The sequence below is a fragment of the Stenella coeruleoalba genome (assembly GCF_951394435.1).
Source record: "Stenella coeruleoalba genome assembly, chromosome: 10".
In the NCBI taxonomy this organism is placed as follows: domain Eukaryota; kingdom Metazoa; phylum Chordata; class Mammalia; order Artiodactyla; family Delphinidae; genus Stenella; species Stenella coeruleoalba.
This window is the reverse complement of record NC_137156.1, coordinates 79,672,483-79,688,389: the sequence shown is the minus strand read 5'-3', so window position 1 is coordinate 79,688,389 and position 15,907 is coordinate 79,672,483. Positions and strand designations below refer to the sequence as shown.

The following is a 15,907-nucleotide window of genomic DNA, read 5'->3' as shown; positions in this document are numbered from 1 at the left end:
GTGTGACAGCAGTGCTTACTGTGCCCCTGAGCTGTGGGAGGGTCTGTGATGTGGCCTCGTGGCCATAGGTGAGGGATGCACAAGCTATTCTCCCAACCACCGCTCCCAGAAGAGAACTTTTCCTTCCTGATGGTTCCAACAAAAATCCCAAGATTGATTTCAGTTGGCCAGACTTAGGTCTCTTCCTAGAGCTGGGGTGAGGGGGAAAGAGAAGAATCTAGAACCAAGACATAACTGCTGAAAGTGAAGAAGCAGTGATCTCCCACAGGAAAATCACGCTGCTCTTACCAGGAGAAGGTAGAAATGGTGAGCAGGCAGAGTGACTGACTCTCAACACCGCATCCCTGAAGAGGACGTAGAAACCTGTACCCTTGGCTCCATGTTCAGCCAGGAACCAGGCTTGTTCATGTCTACACCCATCGGTGTAGGGTGGAGCTCAACTGGAGCTAAGAACCAGTCATCAATTGGCCAGGTAGGGAGGCCCAGGACCCAGTGTTTGATGAGCCACCCAAGTTAACATGACCTTGTCCCTAACTTCCATCCTGTTCCAGGCTGGAATGGGTTAGGTGGCTTCAGCCAACTGGCAGGTTACTACTTGGCAACTTGCCCTCCTTCCCCACCATGCCAGCTCCACTTGGAGGTGAAAAGTAGTGGCTGGAATAATTGCTGGGTCCACACCTGGACCTGATCGAGAGCCGTTCTTTCCTTCCAGCCCCAGTCCTCAGCTGCACTCTTGGGGCTTTCATCTCTGGTGCGGTTCGCGCCCTGCTGCCTCTCTGTCTTTGAGAGAGAAGTAAACTGAATTGGAAGTATCCCATGCAATAAATATAACCCCCTTGCCCTTTTTCATGGGGTCATTCAACTTCTTGCTGAATATCATTTAAAATGAAGCTGAGTTAAAAACTCAAGTGGCTATATTTTGCCTGCTTCCTCCAAATCCCACCTTCTCTCTTGACCTTTTCCCTGCTCTGTTTAGCGGCTGCTATCTTTAAGGAATGACTTTTGGCTCCAAGATATTCATGGGGAACTTTTGATGGACAGCACACTGGGAAAGGACACATTTCTGTCTCATTCTGGCAGTATCATACCCCACAGCTGCACGACAGCCTGTGCTTTCTCCAGGGCTTCTGTCAGGGAGAAACACTTAGAGATGTAAAGAGAAGGCTACCTTTTCTCTCTTCCTCAGGGGTCACCCATCACACTCCTCTCCCCACCCTCCCTTAAATGCCACATCTCCCTGTGGGGCTGGGAGAGAATGTTGGAAGAAGGCCTGGGTGAGGGAAAGGAAACACTGGTCCATGTATTCGCTCCAATTTCACCATTAGGGATGAGACAATAGCTCTTGTGAACACGAGCAGGCAGTGTTCAATGCAGCGTTCTTCCCCTCCTCAATGCAGCTTTGATCCGGCCAGGGCTACCCAGAAGGAATTTCAGTGTAACTGGGGCAGCCCAACCTGGGAACCACATCTCATTCTGTGTCCCTCTCATGATTTGGGAGGTTATTAGGACCGAGCTTGGACCATTCCATGAACGTGGAGCGCTGCCATCCCACCAGCAGCTCCGCACACCAGGCTGATCGCATTTAGCACATAGCCTTGCTCGAGGTACAGTGGCTGGTGCCAGTTATTAAACTGTCGTCTCTCAGCCTCAAAGTCACCACTGTTTGGTGGCTGAACTGTCCTTTCTCCCAGCCACCTGGTGCCATGCTAGGTTCTGCCACTAGGGGGTGCCAGAGGGGGATTGCAAAACTGGAGGGCAGAGAAGGGACTTTGCTTCTAGTTGCCATGGGCTTCCTTCTGGCAGAGCCAACTGTCTCTAGCTTTTTTCAGCACTCCCAGTGCCAGCCTCTTCATTATGTCTCTGCCCCATGGTTTACAAAACTCTCCTACTTTTAAAACAACCTCTGGGTTTTTCAAACAATCCCGCCCCTCTGTGTACAATTTCACTCACAACAAAGAAGAGAAACATAAACAGCTGGTCCAGTGAGGGAGGGGTCTCTTCCTGCATAAAGATCCAGTTTCCTCCTGGGGTGGGGGCGGTGGGGGGGTGGGGTGGATACAGCTAAGAAGATAAAAAAATGACCTTTCACCTTCGGGAACAGTAATGTAAGATTAATTTGCGGCTTTGAAACTAATGAGTTGGCTTGTCCTGGTGCGGCACCCCGTGAATAACACGGCGTTTGCAGAGCTGGCAACCCAGTGATCTTTTTCCTGGGGCTGGGGAGAAAGGAGGGATAAGAAAGAAACTCATTTTTAAAAACAAACCTCAGAGGAGAGAGATCCCCGTCAAGCTGGTATTAGAGGAAGAAAAAAACCGAAAAAACAAAAAACAGGGAGAGTGTGCGAATTACGTACCTTTAATCTGCTTAGCTTTTCACTGTCGGACGGCTGAAGGGCTCACCCAGGCAAGAGTATTGTGTGGTAGTTAAATACATAAACGTGGAGTGCATCCCTCGGGGTCTAGGCCTGATGTGTGGCAGTCTAGCTGTGTGATCTTGGACATGTTTTTCCACTGCGTTTCAGGGAGGTTTGGATTAGAGAGTGCATGGAAAGCCTGTATGTTCAGGCCAGGAATCTGGTTATTTTTGCATTTTTGATGATGATTGAGAGAGGCAGGAACAACTTGAGGGTGCTTTCTCCACGCACTGGGAAGGCTGAGTTTTCTGCTCTGCCAAAAGGAAGTGTCTGAGAGCAGAAGACCAAAGCAGAACCAGGCTGATGCGAACCATGGGGAAACTGGTTTCCGCACCACCCAAGAAAGAACCGTCTCACGGTCTAGCTGACCGACAACGGGCATGGCTGACAGAGGAGAGGCAACGAGCGCCCCATCCTTGGAAGTAATCAAGCAGGAGCTCTTTCCACTATATTAAAGGATGGGTTGGATCATTTCTAAAGATCCTTCTCCCTCTTCACATTCCAGATCTTCTGCTTGTTAAATGTGTTGCCTGGGGTCTCAGAGCCTGCGTTGCCTTATCTGTGAATCAGGCTGATGGTGCTACTGGCCTCCCTCTTACAATCTCTCTCCCTTTTTTCTTCATGCCTTCCCTTCAACACAATGAGGACCATGAAGGTAGACACTGTGCTAGGCTCTGCGGATACCAAAAGGAAGTAGATGGTATATAGACACCGCCTTGGAAAAACTCAAGCATACAGTGAGGGAGACAGATGAACAGAACATTATAAAGCAATTCCACAGATGCACTGAGAGAGCTACGTCCTGAGTATTCTGGAAGCACAGGGGAGGGACCTCTAACTCAGCCAGGATGGGGTGGGGAAGGGGCATCAGAGAATGTTTCCTGGAGGAGATGCTGTAGGAATTGGATGCTGGGAGTGTATGCTTTGGAAGCAGAGTAAACACTGTGATCAAGGCCCCGGGGTCAGAAACAGTGTGACGTACAGGGAACCGTACCAAAGGCAGTGCCGGTGGGATGCAAAACATCAGATGAGTGTGATGGGAGACGAGATGAAGAGAGAGGGACTAGATGACGGATGCCCTTGTCTTCATGCTAAGGAATGTGAACTTGGATCATGTAAATGATGAACTGTCATTGGCTGGTTTAAATCGGCGTGTTCAGGTTTCTGTTTTAGAGCGATCTCCTGGGAGCCTATGTGGAAGAGAAATTAGGAATCAACAAAGCTGGACCATCAGTTGGCCGACTTTTGAACCCTGGAAGTCATCTAAGCCAGAAGTGGCAATGCCATGAACCAGGCCTCTCATGGAGTTGCAGCAAGGATGCCATGGTGGGCTGCTCAGGGAAGCTCCTAGTAAAACATGAACTGCTTCCCAAATGTACAAGATCCCTATAACTATGATCTCTCTATAAAACTTTGGTTTGGGGGGGCCATCATATAAATTGAGTCCACCCATCACTTACCACGCAGTGGCAATAAAAGCCGTACATGTCATCCAAACCAGTATAAATGGTACTTGTGCTTAACAGGAGCCTTTAAAAAGGTAATGAAACCGCTGGCTTGAGAAATAATTTTGCAGATAATTCTGGGATACAAAGTTTTCCATTCCAAGACTGAATATTGGTGCTGCTGGGAAGGACGGGGGAGAAAAGCACAAGATTAGATTTCACACAGACAAACGAAGAGGGCAGACCATGGTCTTTGAATGAAACTTCTGATGGATTTGGCACTGGAGGCACGAGAGGGCACTGGAGCTGGGCCCAGATGTCTCAGATTTGCTGAACTGCTTTTGCAGACAGTTGGACCTTTACCAGGATATATTGTATCTTGCAGACGTGCCCTGGAATGCCTCATCTCAGGGAAGGCGAGAGGAGTCTCTCTTAGGCGAGTGTGGTGTCTGCTTCTCGTGCTGTTTATGGCAGAGCTGAAAACTGTCTTTGAAATTAACGATAGATGTGCATAAATCTTCTTCAGTTACCTAGCAACTAATACGAGACAGCGCAGGGGTTCACAGGGCTGGGAGGAGGTGAACCTGTTTTAGGAATACCTGGGAGCATCTTGGTGATACCTGGGGATTGCTGGGAGGGAAAGAAAGAAACACGACTCATTAAATGTTTGCATTTCTTTCTTTCTCTTTTATTTCTCATAAAAATAGAATCAGATAACAAAAACTTTTCCTTAATCCCTGAGGTTTCTAGCAAAGTGAGGGTTTACGAAGACTAGACAATTTGTGAGCCCTCTTCCAGAGCTAAATTTCTGTTTGTAAACTAGCTGTGTGACCTCATGTGTAAAATAATAGATCTGATTAGGGAAATTGTAAAGTTTCACTCATTTTTCCAGGATGTATGGGGTGATAGCGTTTTTAGATTTCAGTTTTGTTGAATCACAGATATGTGTCCTGAGTCAAAGTGGATTTTTTAAAAGGAAGAGGTGTTGAAATAGTGAAGTCATGAGGTATGTGACTTAACACACACACACACATGTTCTCTGTGTGTATGTGTATATATATATATATATATATATGTGTGTGTGTGTGTATTTTATTTATAAAAATTAGTCTATACATTAAGCCTTGGGTTACAAATTCAATACAGGACCTGGCAGGTGACACGGATGAGTTCTGTGCCCGAGGACCATAGTGAGCCAGACATCTGGGCAGTTGCTAGGTGGCCCTGGCTGAACACTACCATAAGAGAATAGGACCCGGCACTGCCAGATCTTCTGATTCTTCAAAAAAGGCAGAACTCCAGAATCCATGTAGCACCTCCTATTTTTAAAATATTGACAACCAATGTGAAGTTTTAAAAAGCATTGTGTGGGCTAAACAAAGCAAGTCTGCCTTAAAGCAAAAAGCTCTGAGCACATAGTTCTCTTTGTAAAAATTGTATGGTTGCTCATGACCCACTTTATGTGCTGGGATGGAGCTGAGCTCGCCCAGGCCACGGGCTAATAGCGTTCATGCGGTGCTGCTACATCCTGTGCTCGGTGATTTTCACATTTGTCATGTTCAGTGTCCGCCCGGAGGTGGGTGTTACTTATCACAGGAGTTAGGATCTTTATTTTCAATATAAGGATGCTGAGAGCCACATACATCAAGGTTATACTGAAGGTCACTTAGCTCCTGAGTCCTGTGTCTCCAAATGTCTCATTTCTCTGACTCTACAGCTGCCTGCTCTTAAGGGTTTGACTCCCCTGGAATAAAAGGGGGGTGTTTATTACTTTTATAAGGAAAAAATCATTTTAACAGAATTTCTCTTAAGAAGAGTTAGGGAGCTGTATTTGTTTGCTGGAACTGCCGTAACAAAGCACCACAAACTGGGTGGCTTAAACGTCAGAAATGCGTTCTCTCACGTTTCTGGAGGCTGGAAGTCTGAGATCAAGGTGTCAGCAGGATTGGTTTCTTCTGAAGTGTCTCTCCTGGCATGTGATGACTGCCTGTCTTCTCCCTGTGTCTTCCCATGATCTTCCCTCTGTGTGTCTGTGTACTAATCTCCTCTTCTTAGAAGGACACAGTTGGGCTTCCCTGGTGGCACAGTGGTTGAGAGTCCGCCTGCCAATGCAGGGGACACGAGTTCGTGCCCCGGTCCGGGAGGATCCCACATGCCATGGAGTGGCTGGGCCCGTGAGCCATGGCCGCTGAGCCTGCGCGTCCGGAGCCTGTGCTCCACAACGGGAGAGGCCACAGCGGTGAGAGGACACAGTCATAAAAAAAAAAAAGGACACAGTCATATTGGATTAAAGCCCACCCATGTGACCTCATTTTATCTTTTTTTAAAAAATTTGTATGTAACTTTTAAAGGTTACTTTCCATTTACAGTTATTACAAATTTTGGCTGTCTTCCCCTTGTTGTGCAGTACATCCTTGAGCCTATCTTACACCCAGTAGTTCGTACCTCCCTCCTCCACCCTTATACGGCCCCTCCCTGCCCTCCACTGGTAACTGCTATCTTGTTCTCTATATCCGTGAGTCGGCTTCTTTTATGTTATATTCACTAGTTTGTTGTATTTTTTAGATTCCACATATAAGTGATATCATACAGTATTTATCTTTCTCTGTCTGACTTATTTCACTTAGCATAATACCCTCCATGTTGCTGCAAATGGAAAAATTTCATTTTTTTTTTTACGGCTCAGTAGTATTCCATTGTGTGTGTGTGTATATGTGTGTGTGTGTGTGTGTGTGTGTGTGTGTGTATATATATATATATATATATATACACACCTCATTTTCTTTATCCATTCATCTGTTGATGGAAACTTAGGTTGTTTCCATGTCGTGGCTATTGTAAATAATGCTGCTATGAACGTTGGGATGTGTATCTTTTTGAATTAGTGCTTTGGGAATATATAACCAGAGTAGAATTGCTGCATCATATGGTAGTTCTATTTTCAGGTTTTTTTAGAAACCTCCATACTGTTTTCCACAGTGGCTGCACCAATTTACGTTCCCACCAACAGTGCACAAGGGTTCCCTTTTCTCCACATCCTCAGCAGCATTTGTTATTCGTGTTCTTTTTGATGATGGCCATTCTGACAGGGGTGAGGTGACATCTCACTGTGGTTTTGATTTGCATTTCCCTGATGAGTAGCGAAGTTGAGCATCTTTTCATGTGCCTGTTGGCCATCTGCATTTCCTCTTTGGAAAAATGTCTATTCAGTTCTTCTGCCCATTTTTTAATCAGGTTGTTTGATGCTGAGTTGTATGACCTGTTTATATATGTTAGATACTAATCCCTTATCTGACCTCATTTTATCTTAATGACATCTTTAAAGATCCTGTCTCCCAATACAGTCACCTTCTGAGGTGCAGGGGGTTAGAGCTTCAATCTATAGATTTTCAGGAGCCACAGTTCAGCCCCAGACAGAAGCCACCCACTTTTTTTCCTTCTTATATCCCTGTAGTATTATTGTTATTGGAGAAACTGAGAGAGGTTTTCTAAGTCTGGGAGCCAGAGTGTCAAACAGGGCATTGGCGAACCTGAGGGGATCTGCTTGTCTGGCCCAGCATCCCACCAGCTCCCCAGAAGGAGTGGGGTGTGTTTGCACACTTGACAGTCAACCCGTTCCCAAAGCATTGCTTCAGTGTTTTAGGATAAATAAAACGACGTTTAGCAATGTCACTCTTTCACTTGGCATCACTTCTTGTATCTGTGTGTCTTGCTTTAAAATAACATTAATGTGGACAGGTAGCATTATTTATCATATCAAAATTGGAAACAACCTCAGTGGCCAGCAGCAGGATTTAATAGGATTCTCTGTAGCCTTTGGAAACTTGGCTATAGAACAATATTTGCAGTGTGAGAAAATGCTCAGGATAGATGAAGTGGAAAAAAGCATGTTAAAGAAATATGTACAGTTGGATTCCAACTTTTTGAAAACAATTTATTACATGTACATATATATTCATATATATGTATATGCATCTGTGTTCATTTGGAAACATATGCTCTAAGATGTTTAAAATATCTCTTGGTCATGGAATTGAGATTCCATGGAATTGAGAATATTTGAGATTTTTTTTCTTCTGTTTTTCTCAATGTTTTATGTTTTCTGCAATAAATATATATATTATTTTTGCAATTAGGAGAAAACCCTTAAAAACCCAAACCTTGATATACACACTCAGTTTACAGAAAAATCCTTCTAACTTAGCCTTTGCCATAAGCTCTCTTACAGCTTTTCACGTGGGACTGCGTTTATAAAAATTTCATTTACTTGCCATTTTCCAGATACAACTCTTAGCCATGATTACCTGGACTTCTAGAAGGATTTTTGTGCCAGGCCTGAGAATCTCTTTTCTCTTTTTTGTCTATCTGACTTTCTTTTCCCATGAAAGGGGTTTTTGGAGTGAATTCAGTGAAAGGGTGGTACCCCACAGACCTGGATAAAGGGTATGAAAATAAATACGTATGTTAGATATTAATCCCTTATCTGACCTCATTTTATCTTAATGACATCTTTAAAGATCCTATCTCCAAATACAGTCACCTTCTGAGGTGCAGGGGGTTAGAGCTTCAACCTACGGATTTTCAGGAGTAAAATCCAAGCAGATCTAAAAAGAAGTAGGATGTAACTTCTTAGTGATTTTGTGCCTTCTAGTTCTCTGTATTTATTTGAGAGATCCTTTGGACACACTTCCTTTTTAATAGAATGTGCTTTGATTGGCTAAGTATCTCTACCATATACATTGTATATTTTTATGAAGGAGAGGTTTGTGGAGGCTGATGCTTGTCATGTCAAACTTGGAAGAGGCAGTAGTGGTCACCTTGACCAACTCTTGGCATCATTGGTTCCCAGACCTCTGAATCCCCTAGAGAAACTTGATAAAGGGTTAGGGTCCCATACCATTAAAGAAAAAGAAGGGGCCTGGGCCGATGGATTGTGAAAGCTCTGGTTCTTTTGATGTTTGATCAGGTTGGAGAACCCTTTTTCCACATGACTCATGAATTTCTCCCTTCAACCTCACAATAGATGGTTACATGAACACTTCTAGAGAAAGAGAATTGTCTACCTCATGAGCTATTGTATTCCACTCTTGGACAGCTATGCCTGTTATAATTCTCTTTTGCATACAACTTGGATAATTCTAACCATTTCAGAGGTTAAAAAAAAAAAAATGGAGTCACTTTGCGTGTGTAACCAAATAAAAATTCCATGGTCCCACATGGCCCAATCTCTGCATAGGGCCACATCTTCAAAAGCAAAAATAATAATAATGATAATTCAGGGCTTCACCTGCAGCTCCCAAAGAATGTTGTCAGGGGTACAATTCATTATCTGTGGTAACATTTCTCAAAATTCTTTTCCCTTTTTTTTTTGCGGTACACGGGCCTCTCACTGCTGTGGCCTCTCCCGTCGCGGAGCACAGGCTCCAGACGCGCAGGCTCAGCGGCCATGGCTCACGGGCCCGGCCGCTCTGCGGCATGTGGGATCTTCCCGGACCGGGGCACGAACCCGTGTCCCCTGCATCGGCAGGCGGACTCTCAACCACTGTGCCACCAGGGAAGCCCTCCCTTTCCTTCTTGATTCTCTTGTACTCCTCAGTTATACCAGAATTCTCATTCACTGTCCCAGCCCTAAATCTCCCCAAGATCAGCCTGCATGCCTCTGCAGGCACTTTTCTTTTTCCGTTCTCAGCAGCTCCGTACATAGATTGATTTTTATCCCTGTGGATGCTCTTCTCTCTCTGGTTTGTCCACTACCCAGACTTTCCACAACAAAGGTGAGCCCAGGAAATGTGTAACAAACAAAAATCTTTCCTCCTTTCTTGCATTCCACCTGGGCCTATTTTTCTGTACCCAATTCCATGATATTGCTTTTTGTGTTCAAGCCAGGAACTGGAGAAAGGAGAAGATAACATCAAAGATAAAATTCTCTTTATCACACGTGATGGGGGAGGGCTAAAGTTGGGCACCCACCGTGGCACATTAATAAGCCATGTGTTCATCACAGTAGTGATTTTCTTCATCTGCCGTGGTAAGACCTTGGACCCCTGAATAGTTTACATAGTTCCTCCTCATTCTTGTAGCCTCCTCCCCCCAGGCATCATAGGTATTCATAAATAAATCCCACCGACTACCAACTGATGTCTATAATTTTTTTTTTTTTCCGTCTCTGGATCTAATTCCTCCTCTTTAGTATTGTCTGTAGGTAAGTTCTTCCCTGATTAGCATGTTGGGGGATATTAAACAATAATACCGTGCACCCCAATGACTTACAGTGAAGTATACGCCATGCATTTAGAATCTCAGCTATTTGCATCAGCCAAACCTGGCTTTTGATCCCAGTTCTGTCGTTTACCTGCTGTGTGATACTGGGCAAGTCACTTCATCTCTGTGCCTCAGCTTTCTCATCTGTAAAATGAGGCCATCACAAAATCTAACTTAAAGGGTTGTGAGAATTAAATGAACTTCAGCTAACTCATGTAAAGTGCTTAGCACAGCAGAGAGCTGGTTCTATGCATGCATCCCTATTTCCATTTTTCTTTTAACCATCCTTTTAGGAGGGGATGGACAGAAGAAAGGGTTATTTTGTTAGAAAGTGAAGAGGACCTGGTAAAAGACTTAGGGTAGAGGTCAGCAAACTAAGTTTGCAAGCCAAATTTGACCTTTTTAAAAGAAAAACATTAAAGCTTTAGTAAAACTCAGTCACATTCATTCCTCTCTGACTGCTTTTGCACAACAGTTATAGAATTGAGTTGTTGTGATAGGGACTGCGTGACCTGCAGAGCCCAAAATATTTGCCATCTGGCTCTTTACAGAATATGCCAACCCCAATGCAGAGTAAAAAGAACAGTGCCTTTTCCACATGGTCTGCCATTGAAGCCATGAATGTCATGAGGCCTTCTCTATCAGGTGAAGTGGCTGACTGTTGTCAAAGATTTCCTGTACCTAAGAGTCAACCCTCACCGACATCTTAATTTCCATGTCTTTCACCAAGAATTAACATCTACAACAATTGAGAATAAGGCAATGTTCCTTCGAAGATTGGCTAGTTCTACTAGAAACACAAGGAATGGAGTATTGCACATCTGAGAAGGCTACCAGGACCAGGATGCCCAAGGCCTCACCCATGTCTATGATTCTGTGCTTCTTCCTGGGCTGCTTGTCACTTCCCAGTGCCCCTGCCATAAGGTGGGCCCGGTCTTGTGTTTTTACAGGTGGAATTGAGGGGAAACATGTCTGTGATTCCCACACCTGATCTGAATCCTCACTGACCCTCCATCCTCTCTCCTCTTCCTTCCTACAGGCCAGATACAGACAATCCAGTGAAGGACCCTGAAGTTTAGAGCAAGCTGTCCCATAGAACTTTCTGGAATGATGGAAGTCTTCTATTCTGCACCAGGACAGTAGCTTCTAGTCTTATGTGGCTATCGAGAACTGGAAATGTGGCTCGTGCAACTGAGGAAGTGCATTTTTGCTTTTCATTTAAATAGCACATACGACGAGTGACTTGCTGTATTGGACAGTGTACTTCTGGAAGACGGCAGATGCAGACGTTTGGAGAATCCTAGGCCTGAATGTCTGGGTGGAGACGAGCATAGCCCCTCCCCCACTGCTGCCCCCACCCCTTCCCCTGGCCTTGGACAGTGAGGTGAGCAAGAAATTAACAGCTCTTTGGATTGGCGTGTGAGAGTTACTGTTTTACCAGCTGGGCTGCCATGACTGATACAGACCCATGTCTTAGCAGCCACCTTTATGAAGAAAGGACAATTCAGTCTACTCATCCATTTTACAAGCTCAAGGAATGCCGGGGGCCTCTGCTGAGATCTAGTTTTCAACCTAGTCTGTGGCATTGATTATCCTGCTTAGAAGATGAAAGAGGTCGCTTTGTGGGCCAGAGAGTAAGTAGTTTTACTTAGCGGCTTGGCCGTACTGACCCCAGCTATAAGCTAAGTAGGAAGGTTCGGTTCTGTTCAAAACTAAGTTCCGATCGTTTTTTACAACTGCTTTAAACTGTATGTGTCCTGTTCACGACAGAGAAAGGGCCATCTGGTTTGATGATTTTTTGGCTTGAAGAAGAGAAAACGAAAGACAAGTATAAGCTTTAATACTCAAGAGATCTGATTCTCTGCCGGAGAGGAAATGAACTCCATATCCAGGAGAATTCTACCAGGAAGGGGCCAAACAGACCGCGCTCTCTGGAGGATTCTCAGCAGTGCCGTGAACACCATTCTGACACTCCTTTCGGTCATTTCCAAGGTGAGACAATGACACACCGCTGGAGTAGGACAGCTGATCTCACCTTCTCTGGTATCATCAGAAAGAGGATCTAGGAAGCTTCCGTGCAACACCAGAAGGGCTAGGATGGCAGGAGCCATCTCATCTGCTCTATGTGCCTGCCCGTTTCTGGGAGAAGCACCTTGACACCTGTTTTACTGTAAGGAGAACCAACTTTGGAATCAAACAGACCTCTACCAAAATCTCAAGTGTGTCACTTACTAACTTGGACAAATCATGTCACTTCTGTGAACATTGTTTTCTTTCATTTAGGGATAATACTAAACTGACGTCACAGAGCTGCCGCAAGGATGAAATGAACCGGCGTCTATGGCAGCATTTAGGACAGGGCTTCATACAGAATCGGTGTCTTGGAGAACTGAGGGTTTGGAGCATAGAATTCCAGTCCTGGTGCGTCAAGGAAGGCCTTCAGGGTGGTCCTGTGGATGAGGATGTGGGCTTATGTGTTAATTAAAACACTGCTTCTCAAACTCCAATGTGTACTCATACCACTTGGGGAATTTTGTTTAAATGCAGTTTCTGATTTAGCAGGATAATGTAATGTAAGTGAGCTTCCAGGTAGTAATTTCAAGGCTGCTGGTTGCTGACATCACCTTTGAAGAACAAGGAATCAGAGGTGTTTACCTACCCTGTGTTTCCCTCCTCTTTCACCCACGTAGAAGAGATGTACTGTCTACTTTGAGTAGGGAGGCGGAGGGGGGGAATGGAGGATAAGGGCGATGCGAAGTCGGCAGACAGAAGGGGAATCTACGCAGATGAGGAAAGAAATCATGGAAAAAGAGATGGGTTTGAGGTTTTAAACCCTGACTGGACTTTAAACTCACCTGGAGAGCTTTAAAACTCCATTTTCAAGTCTCACCCCAGGAATACGTATTTAATTGACTGGGATGGGGCCAGACGTGACATATTAAAGCAGATGACCCCTCAGCCTGTCCCTGTGTGCAACCGGCGTTGAGAACTGCTGGCCTAGACAACAGAGGCAACTTGCCCAGCTGGAAAGAATCAGGAAAGTGTCTCATCAAGATAGTAGATCAGGTTTGGTGTTAGGGGGCTGCTAGTTTAAGGGGAAAAAAGACTCATGAAAATGGCAGGTAAGAGCAAGCCAACTGGTTGATACCTTGAGAAATCTGATCCGTTTGATGGGTCAAGAACACCCGATCTCTGGGTCTCTGAAATGATAACTTAGCTCTGGGCCTTTGAAGAAATGTGTTTTCCTGTGGAGAAGCCAACGGTAAATGGGAGATGTGAAATCCATGCCCCTTTTTTTCTGGAATCGGACGCTTTTTCTTTCATGGACATTGTGGATTCGATCGTCCTCTGTGTTCACAGAGGCTAATGAATGATTCTCATTGGAGCACAGGAGCCACCTTGGCTGGTAGCCTTACCCAGGCCTCAATCCAGTGGGTCTCCATCAGGGTGCCCTGAGCCCAGCACATGTGCTCCAATGCACTCTGACCCATGAACATACTTAGTGCTGCTGTGGTTGAGTTTTGACTCTCGAGGCCCAGGTTTAGGCTGCCTTCTTGTCACCAGAAGTCAGCTCAGAGCTGGCTCTTTGCCAGCCTGGACACAAAGCCCAGCCGCCTTCCGGGATCTAAGCCTGCCAAGTATCTGCGAATATTGTGGTTTTATGGCAGATTCCTTATGTCTTGGGGTGGGAACCACATCAGACACCGTACAACATTTCCCTTGAACAATCCCCGTTAGGTATATCTTTCCCATTGAAAGCCTGCGCACACAGCCAATAAGGAGACACTCCTCCATCACAAACCCCTAGCCCCCTCCCAATCGTTTACTCCTCTGGAGCAGAGTTGGCTCTGTCCTTTCTGCTCCAAGCATAGCAAACATGAGGCCCTCCAGACACCCAGACCCACCTTCCTTAGGTATATGTTGTCACCTGTTACCTGGGTGTTGAGCAGTTTATTCCGAGGGGTGCAGAGCTGGGCACAGCTTCTGGAAGGAAGAAAAAAGCATAGCAGGTGCAAGTCACAGCCAAAGAAACTGCCTGTGAGAAACCTTTGCCTAAATATTCCCAGGGTCAATAGATGTGCTTCGTGACTGCGTGTTGGAATCACAGGGGGAGCTCGTAAAATGCTGATGCCTGGGCCATCCTGGAGATTCTGATTTAATTGGCCTGGGGTGTGACCTGGGTGTTGGGATTCTTCAGAGTTCCCAAGGTCATTCCTAGCGTTTAGCCAAGTTTGAGACACGCTGTCGCATCCAAGCTGGTGAGTGCTAAAGAGGAAGTAAAAAAGACAGCTGCGGTCCTTACCTTACTGGAGCAATTGCTTTGTCCTGATGGCTGACCCATTTAGTCTTGTCTTGAGTGTTTTAATTCCTTCAAGTGAGCCCTCCAAGAGTCTACCGTCAGAAAGTATAAGCCTACAAAGGTTGAGAACCACTGAGTAATCCTGTGTCTTGGTGAGACAAAGAGGCCATTAAATAGGAGGGTAGGGGCTGGAGTCAGAATTTATTTCTGAGTTAGGATTGAGGAGAAATACCAGCTTCTTGTGTCAAACCAGTATCCTCATTTGCAGGATGCTTCTCAAGCACAGACTACGGCAGCAGGGGAAATGGGTACCAGGAAGCTCCCTTCGCTCTCCTTTCTATGGTTCCTATTCAGGTGACAGAAGGCGCTGCAGGAAAATGATACAACAACGACTTGAGAGCTGGAAGGAAAAGGGCAGCCTTGAGAGGTGAGCAGTGCGGGGCAGAGAGGCTGGGGAAGAAGCAGAAACAGGTAGTCAAGGGGGAAGGATGTCCACTCACCTTCCTCAGTACATGCTGGTCCTTCTAGCGCACCTTGGGTAAATTAAAAGGTGTTGGGACTTCCCTGGTGGCGCAGTGGTTAAGAATCCGCCTGCCAATGCAGGGGACACAGGTTCAAGCCCTGGTCCGGGAAGATCCCACATGCCGTGGAGCAACTAAGCCCGTGCTCCACAACTACTGAGCATGCGCTCTAGAGCCCGCGAGCCACAACTACTGAGCCTGCGCTCTAGAGCCCATGAGCCACAACTACTGAGCCTGCGCTCTAGAGCCCGCGAGCCACAACTACTGAAGCCCGTGTGCCTAGAGCCCTGCTCCACAACAAGAGAAGCCACCGCAGTGAGAGGCCCGCGCACCGCATTGAAGAGTAGCCCCAACTCCAGCAACTAGAGAAAGCCCGCGCACAGCAACGAAGACCCAACGCGGCCAAAAATAAATAAATTTATTTAAAAAAAAATTAAAAGGTGTCCCCTTAGATGCACCCACATCCCACCCCAGGCACGTGAGAAACCCTGAACACTCTGTGTGTGGATGTGTGAGTGGCAGAGACAGAGAGAGAGAGAGAGAGAGAGAGAGAGAGAGAGAGCTTTAATAGAAAGCGATCCCCAAAGGCAGGAACAGATCACGAAATCCTCGGACAACAAAGCGGGGCTTCATTCCTTCTGGAACCACCTCTCTGAACAGCACAAGGTGATGACCAAGCCCACCACCTCAGCGAGCATCTGGTTCCTCTTCTGACCTTCCTGGGAAACTTGGGGTTCTGATGTGATATTTATGAATGTACTTTGCAAACAGTAGACTGCTACCTAAGTGCAAAGGATTATTAAAAACGTCAGCTTTGCATCTTTGTGTTTTATAAGGGTACTAGGAAAACAAGGAGCACAGCATTATAAGCCCTCACATGCATGGTTGAAAGGAGTGTCAGTAGAAGGGAAAACAAAAACATATTTTTCTGTTATTACAAAAGACACATGTCATGGGGGAAAAACT

The 15,907-nt window shown here is 45.7% G+C and overlaps 1 protein-coding gene across 15 annotated transcripts in view; it reads left to right on the top strand.

The window, feature by feature from the left end:
* ADAMTS9 (ADAM metallopeptidase with thrombospondin type 1 motif 9) overlaps positions 1 to 15,907 on the top strand; it is an 813,664-nt gene that overhangs the window by 795,517 nt on the left and 2,240 nt on the right. For 14 of the 15 annotated variants that reach the window (XR_013830124.1, XR_013830125.1, XR_013830126.1 and 11 more), the window contains one exon: positions 11,160 to 14,847. The gene's annotated coding sequence lies outside the window, so the exon portion shown is untranslated. The remainder of the gene's footprint in view (positions 1 to 11,159; positions 14,848 to 15,907) is intronic. The other variant, XR_013830136.1, reaches the window with a different exon arrangement.